An 8,622-nucleotide genomic window follows, 5' to 3' on the forward strand; every position below is an offset into this window, starting at 1 on the left:
CTCGCCTCTTGATCTCTTCCACTCTCAGACGTGTAGAATACCACTGCCGATCAAAGTTAGTAAGTCTCCATATCCGTTACACGTCTCTATTTTTTAATCAAATCTTTAAGGCCGGTTATTCTAGCACATAAGTATTCATTCTTGAGTTTTGTTACATACAAGCAAAGTTATGTACTAATCTGTGTGCCAATACTGATTCTTTCAAATTCAAAATTTAAATTAACATTATTTTCAATAAAATCTACTTTTTGACCAATCACATTAGATTGGCATACATATTAATGCACAGTTGTACTTACAACTAGATTTTTCTTTCCCTCTTTAAGGTTGGTAATGCTAGCATATATCCTCAAAACTCGTACACACCAAACTAAAATTTTGCACATACCCGTGATTGCTGATTTCTTCTATGGTTTTTTCTAGATTTTGTTTTTGATCATAGTGCTTCTTCCAGATTTTGGTTCACCACACTCACCACAATAAGTCCCTAGATTGCCCCTTGTTGATTTGGCGTTGATTTTGGTTTATTACATATTCTGAATTTGGTTGATTTTGTGTAAAGTTTTTTTCCTGGATCTACCTATAAATTTCCTATCATGTACTGATGTATATGGTGAAATGGGTTTTGCTTTTGCTGATTGTAATGTTTCCGTTTGGCTTTATCTTTCATTTGAAGAATTGTTTGTTGATTGTAATGTTTTAGTTTGAGGGAGCAAAACCGCTTTGGAGCGGTCCATCTGCTATTCACCTATAAACAGCCCCTGATTAAGTTTTGACACATCACTTGTTTCACATTAAACCAATAGTGTGCATCACACTAGATAATTCATCTACCCCAGACCCTCACGTTCCTTATTCTCAGCCCTTTCATCTTCTTCTGCCGCCGTAGCCAAGCATCTCCGCCGCCTATCATCGCTATCGTTGCCCATCTCTGTCGTTGATCCCATTCTTCAATCCTAGGCTAGTCTTCCACGTTCTTACTTCAAATCAGTCTTCTCCTTCTTCTGTTTAAGCCTTGTACACAATGAAAGTTCACTTGCAGACCCATGTGCAAACCAAGCGCTCCCACCGCGTTCACATGAATTTCTTCTCCCCCATCTCTGTCAATCATCTCCATCTCCGTCTATTCAGGTCTCCATCTCCGTGTAAACATAGTAGACCATTGAGATAAATGACATAATTTACCATTAAAAAATGTAAAGCACGGGAAGGGATGGTTTCATGGTTGTGCAATCCCCTTTTTCACAAGCATTTCATAAACCGTGTCAATTTTGCTAGGTTCAAGCTTGAACAAGTTATGGGCATCGGATTTCTTTGCAACATTACTCCTAATGATTTCGATTGACATAACCTCTTGCAGCTTAAGATAAAGAGATGGGGGTAGTTGAATCTCGTTGCACAGCCACTTATTTACTGCTTCTTCTCATTCCTGATGTAATAACTAAAAGTTTCAAGGAAACAAAGATCAACATTCCTGATGTAATAACTAAAAGTTTCAAAGAAACAAAGACCATTTTCAACTAGTATCTCTGAATTTTGTCTTTGGGACCTTACTCTCAAAATCTCTGGCCTTCAGCCCTCATATCATACCAAACTCAGTCCTCCAAGATAAGCGAGAAGATAGAGAGATGGGCCGTCATCGGTCGTGGCGGAGAGGGAGAGAAGACAGTCACGGAGAGGGAGGGGTTTGTTTTCCATCTAGGTTCCATGGGAGAGAATGGAGAGGGTGAGTGTGTGATGTCCTGCGATGAGTGCACATGATAGATAAAGTGAGAAGCCTATGTGGAGGTGTGACGCCCCCAAATTCCGTTTGGGATCGGACGGACATTTGAAGCGTCGAGACATGCAACACAAGGTTACCTGCCCCCGTTCATGACATATAAAATGCAATGTTCCTAACATGCATCTAACATTATGCAATATTCGCAGCGGATAATTTTTTTCTTTGGCAATACTATGCACCAAATTGAAAATATCCCAAATGCTTAAAACATACTTCATACATAAAGACTTATTGAGTAGATCACAACACTAGTCAAAAATAGTTATGATCCAAAAAAAACTAAAGATGCAACTCCATTGTACAAGTAGTAATTTACGTTAACTACTATATTAACATTGACGTCGCACCGTCGCTTAGTCAACTGTGTCTAGTTGATCAGCTCCTGATTCTCCTTCAGGTCCTGTAACAAGATCTACCATTCGGGGGGAATGGTAGTTGGGACTACCAAAGTGAGATTTGATTACAAATCTCAGTAAGTTAACAAAAAACTTCCACACAAGCTAATGATGCATGCATGACAGTAAAAGTATAAATGTATAATCAAATTCATAAGTAATTAAAGCATAACTTGGCGTACAATATAGCATAATTGACATAACTTAAATTGAAACATGAACTGAACTTGACTTGACATGAACTTGATCTGAAACTTGACTTAACATGAAAAATACATACTCCACAGTTGTTGTGACCCCATGTATTCTACACAAACTTGACTTAACATGAAAAATACATACTCCACAGTTGTTGTGGCCCCATGTATTCTTCGTGTAAATACATACTCCACAGTTGTTGTGGCCCCATGTATTCTACATAAACTTGACTTAACATGAAAAATACATACTCCACAGTTGTTGTGACCCCATGTATTCTACGTGTAAATACATACTCCACAGTTGTTGTGGCCTCATGTATTCTACGCATCACAATTGTAGTTAAATACATACTCCACAGTTGTTGTGGCCCCATGTATTCTACACAAACATAATGTACTCAAGATGAAACGTGACTGGAATACAAAATGACTGAAGCCCTGATGTAACATAACGTGACTTGAACATAACTTGAAATACATGACCAACTTGAGATAGAAACATTTCGTAACATGACATAACATATAATAGACAACATATTTAACATGACATATTTGCAACAGTGAATATTACATGACTTGACATACATGTAATAGATGGCATACTTAACATGACGTACTTGTAATGTACAGTAATACATAACAGAATATATTATGTAACATATAAAAATTGATGACAGAATAAATTCTGTATAATAGACAATTACGTGATAACTTGGCATGGCATGACATATATGATAACACACATACATACACTGTAGTTCTTTTACTTAGCACACATACACAGTAGACTGCTAGTAAGTTAAAAGCTAACTTACCTCGATCTCCGCGTTTCTTATAAAACTTTAAGTGCGACCACGAGGAACTGTAATTAGTGATTCTAAAAGTTAGAACTAAATCACTAAATATTTGAAATATGGAAAATACTAACTTAAAGAGTAAAATTTTCATTTTACTCTCTATATGTGGGAAAATGACCGTTTTACCCATAACTTAAGGATTTTGCATACTAACTCCAAAAGTTTCCAAAATTTACATTCCTCATGTAAATTTTGTCCTAAACTTAAATATCAACTCAGAAAAATTTAAAACAAAACACAACTATGGAAAACACACTATGGCCGAAACATCCATAGGCCATTTCCCTTGATTTTTGTTGCAATTCCTTCCAACTTCAAAACTCATGCTTAAACCAAAATTTTGCAACAAACATCTTCCAATCCTAAGTTCAAAACCATACTTAAAACATCCATTTAGAAAAAGCTAATAATCAATACCAAACTTTTTTGTAAAAAAAGATCCAAGCACTTGAATCACAAGTTTTGACCTTAAATCAAAACATCTCCAAAAATTTCAAAAATCAAATCTTACTTCTAACATATTCATAATATCATCCTAACATCAACCATGCTTTAAATCATCAAACTAAAGTCACCAAAATCACAAAATAACATTTGGAGTTTTTGGTTTTACACTTAGTCCAAAAACAGAAACTTTTTCCTCAACTAGTTTTGATAAATCTCTTGATCTATGACTTATAAATATATGATCTTCAAACCAAACTATTACATGGTTTAAAAAGATGTCCTAAAACATATATAAGCTTCTAATTCAAGATCACATGGTTAGAAATTAACCAAAACATAAATTTAGCCAAGAATATCCACACTTTGGCTTATCTTAATATCTCTTTGCATAAAATTTCATATCTTTGAAACTAACATCAAATATCTTCAAAATAATAATATAACATGTATATAAGATACTTAGGATCCTCCAATAAAATTATTAAAGTCATTAGAATAGATTTAGACCATCAAAGAGTTAAACTTTCTCAAAACAGAAACTGTTTTTCTTTTTCCAGTTTCTAAGTTTCTAAATCTACGAAAATATTTCATCAAAACCTTTAATCATGCAAAAATCCTCAACCAATAGTCATATATACATGTTAACAATACTCCATAAAAATTTCGGACCAATATCTATCCATTAGCTTGGTCAAAAACTCCAAATTATAACATATTCTCCAGTTTACCTCTCAGAATGACCTTTCTATAGTTTATACAATATTTGACTAACCAAATGATCTTCAAATGGGGCAAATAAGATATCTATGTAAACTAGACTCAAAAAGAAACAACTCTTATGAAGGAGACTTTATGCTAAAACACTTACAACAGCTTCGAAATTGGCGTGCAAAATACCTCCTAAAAGCTGTCCGAGAGAGAGTGTTTGATATTCTTTCAATGGAAAGTGTAAATGAAGATAATTTCATGGGGAGAGGTGGCTGGAGATACTTATGGATGAGATATGGAAGAGATGAGGCTGGAGTTGAGAGTTGAGTGTAGTTTTCTCCTACCCAAAATATCTATAAAAGATTATCTCATAATATTCTATCCAATAGTATCTACAAAAAATCAACTTAAGATATTTTTATCTAATAATATCTATAAAAATCAACTCAAAATATTTTTACCCAATAATATTCATGAAAATTACCTCAAGATATTTCTTTTTATCCAATAATATCTACAGTTTTGAACAGATGTTTTGTCCGAAAATATGAAAAAATTTTATTGCGCCATAAGACTTTAAATAGCCCTCCGAGTCTAATGGCATAAACCATAATACATTTTGACACTTCTAACTATCTCCAATAATCAAAAACACACTTCTGATACCATAGTAAATAATAACACTAACTATGTAGTTAGACAAAAACCTATACGATTAATGGATTCGTGAAAACTTATGGGGTTTTCACGAGGTTCCTAAAGTTAATAAAAATTTCACAATTGAATTTCTAGCGGGCTGTTACAGGAGGTCACCAATTGGAGGGTTGATATTTGAAGTAAAACAGATGGACCGATTTTAAGATTAACCCTTGAGGGAATGCAAAGTTGCAAACCCTTGTCATCATTCCTCAACCATATTAGATTATGCAATTTTAGGAAAAAAGTGGGTGGAGCCATAAGAGCCATGAAATAAATTACAATTAAGGGTATCATTATTTAAATGATCTTTCCATTTTCTCTTGATGGTTGTTTCGAAAGTTATTGTTGTTTTTAGTTCGTAATCTTATTCTTATAATCCTTTTTTGAGGCACAACTTGGAAGTTGGAAGGCACTTGGAATATTTAATTTATTTTCATTCATTTGCTGGGAACGTTTGTTGCTGTTGTTGGGAACATTTAATATGTTTGGAACAAAAAAATTGTTTTGTTGTTGTTTGGTTTATTTCATTGTCAGAATGAGAACTTAGAAATTTTTATTGTAATAGTTGGAAGGAAATATTATTATGATGAATGATGGATGTGGATGATGGATAATGGGTGTGGATGGTTTTTTGTTATGTTTTTAGTAAAATTGAAGTAAAAATGAATTATTTAATTTAGATTGTAATTTTTGAAAATTGAAATTCCACACTTTTTTTTTTCAAAGAGTGGCCAAATATGAAATTAACAAAAGTTGAACAAAAAAACCCAAAAATCAAACTTGTTAGAGTGGAGGATGTACATCTTGGAGTCGGAGGTTAGATTCCACTTTCGACAAGCTCAGAGTCGAAGTCAGAAGCAGGGCAAACCGACTTGGACTTGGTGCTCAACCCTAAGTAAAGTGTCAAGAGGCAAAAGACAGGTCAAGGAAGTCAGGCGAAAAATGGGAAATGAGTGAATGTAAAGTAGATTTTTCATCTACCACTAGTAGGAGCTCAATTAAAGGAATCTGAACACTTAACGCTACTTGAGGAGGCTTATTTTCTTTCAAGAAAAGCAAGAGTATTGTTTGATTCATTCAATTGTTTTTTCTTTCAAAATGTATATAATTGGGGTATTGTATAATTGTTAACTATACAACGTTACATTATTTCATCTTTTAACTTAAAAGATTATCAGTTCCTTGTGTGCATTAATGATACGATCGATTAATGCTGGAATTTAATGCTCTCGCAAATGATCACTACGTAATTACTAACAGTTAGAAAAACTTGCCAAACTGCGTACCATGGTGTCGTATATTCTGGATGTTGCGCCTCTTTTACTTGGCATGCAGATCATATATATTTTGGTTTAGGGTTCTTTCGACTTTTCGCTGATGTTCTAGTCATGTATGTGCTTAGATAAAGCAATTGTATTTTCCTTAGGACGGAGAAAGGTGGTTTAGAATATCCTTAATTTATAATAGAATTGGTCAATTTCTTGCTAATTTCTCTAGTATCAAGCTTAGGGGTGAAAGATTTTGGATCAAGATTGGAAAACTTGACTGGATCAAACTGTTCGGTCCAGACCAGATCAAAAATCTTGTTGGTTGGTCTTGGTCCATGGTATTTGAGAAATTCGGTTTTTGGTTCGGTCCTTGGATGTAGTTTTTTTTTTTAATCGTACCAGACCGAAATATTTACATATAAATTTTATAAATATAATACATTATTTTATATAGTAGTTATATAAATTAATTATTTAATTTTTATATATTAATCTATCACTCCCGACCATATAAAATAATATATGATATCAATTAACTAATATATTATATGATAATATATGTTATTATATATACATACATACTCTACAATTTGCACCTAATTAAAATAATTAGATAGTTTTTTTTTAAATACCTAAATTTTAAAAACACATAAATAATCTATAGACAATGAAATTATTTAATATTCATTTACCATATATAAAATGTTAGAATTTTAATATAGACAACCATTATTAATACTAAAGTACTAACTTAGTAACTAATAACATCATAAATATAATTATAATTAATCATTTTTTTAATGAGTAAGTTGCAGAATTCACATTAAAGAGTTTATTTAGTTTTTATTTTACTAATTTAATTAATTTTTTGTATTAATTTATCTTCCAAAAAATAAGAAAAAAAGTATTCATGGATCAATCAGGCTGGACTAGACTAGACCGTTGACCAGACTATATTAGCGAACGGTTTGGTCCGGTCTGGCAAAAATGGTGAATCAAAATTTTCAATCCATAAACCCGTGGACCAAACCGATTACACTCTTAAATTTAAGTTGCATGGTTTATATATTCTTATATAGGACAATGTTATATATATATATATATGATGAAATTTTATTTAATTGTTCAAGAATAAACAATTAATTGAAGTTTATGTTTGTGGAGTTTCCTTGATGGTTTCGAGTTCATTTATAGTATTAAGAAATTAGAAAATTAGGAGGAGCACTCACAATGGTTCCTTTATCCTATAATTTAAAATACATCATTAAAACTTATTTTTTCTATTTTACATACCGACTTTTATAATAAGTCATATATCAGCTTATCTGTTTTTTCTATGTATCATTTAAATATTCTTTTTTAATCTTTTTTATTCATTTTAAATATTTTCTCTAACTACCATTAAATTTGATATTTGCAATATTTTTCCATATACAATATTATATAATTATGTCATATTTCAAGATTAATCCAAATTTAAATGCCAAACCACTATTACAAGGTTTTAATCCAAGTACTTTTTTGCTTCTTCATCACCTTCAAACAGCCAATTAACTGATATACGCACCTTTCCTTCGTAGCCCAAACAGCTATTTGGTGGCTGAAAGTACGTTTAAGAGTTGTGAAAGTATGTTTGGTGGCCCCTCAAGAAACGATTAAAGGAGAGAAAAAATAATTAAAAATATTTTAGGAGTGTGAATAGTATTATCTGCATTTAGAGGATTACTATAGTAAAATGTAAAATAAAGATGAAAATATAAAATTCAATGGAATGTAATTTTGATCAATTTTCTTTATATTATATAGAAATTGTATTTTACAAGAGCTATTGGGAGTGCTCTACAAGTCTGGGTTCCCAGTTCCCACAGAAAAAGAATAATAATTACAAAAATTAACTTGTAATTAGGAAGTAATTACATCGTTCGTTTTCAGAGGGACGGGAAATTGTTGTGTTTTTTTTTTTTGCTGATCTCCGTATCAATTAGGAAGTAATTGTATATATATTACTAATTTATTTCATCCTATTTGCAGTGAACATTTTACTTCTTTGACAGAAGCATTAAGGAAGTGTCCCAGGGGCTAAGGCAGTCACGAAATATATAGATTTAAAAAAAATAAAAAAATAAATAAAAAAGTAAAAAAATAAATGGGAGTCAAGGTTCAAAGTACACCCGGTCAACCATGACACGGTGGAGACTTGCATGCAGTTGTTTCTGAGTTGCCTTCAGGAAAATGAAATGATCATTCCGAGGGCGATGCCATTCA

This window comes from Carya illinoinensis, chromosome 1 (genome assembly GCF_018687715.1).
Source record: "Carya illinoinensis cultivar Pawnee chromosome 1, C.illinoinensisPawnee_v1, whole genome shotgun sequence".
Taxonomy (NCBI): domain Eukaryota; kingdom Viridiplantae; phylum Streptophyta; class Magnoliopsida; order Fagales; family Juglandaceae; genus Carya; species Carya illinoinensis.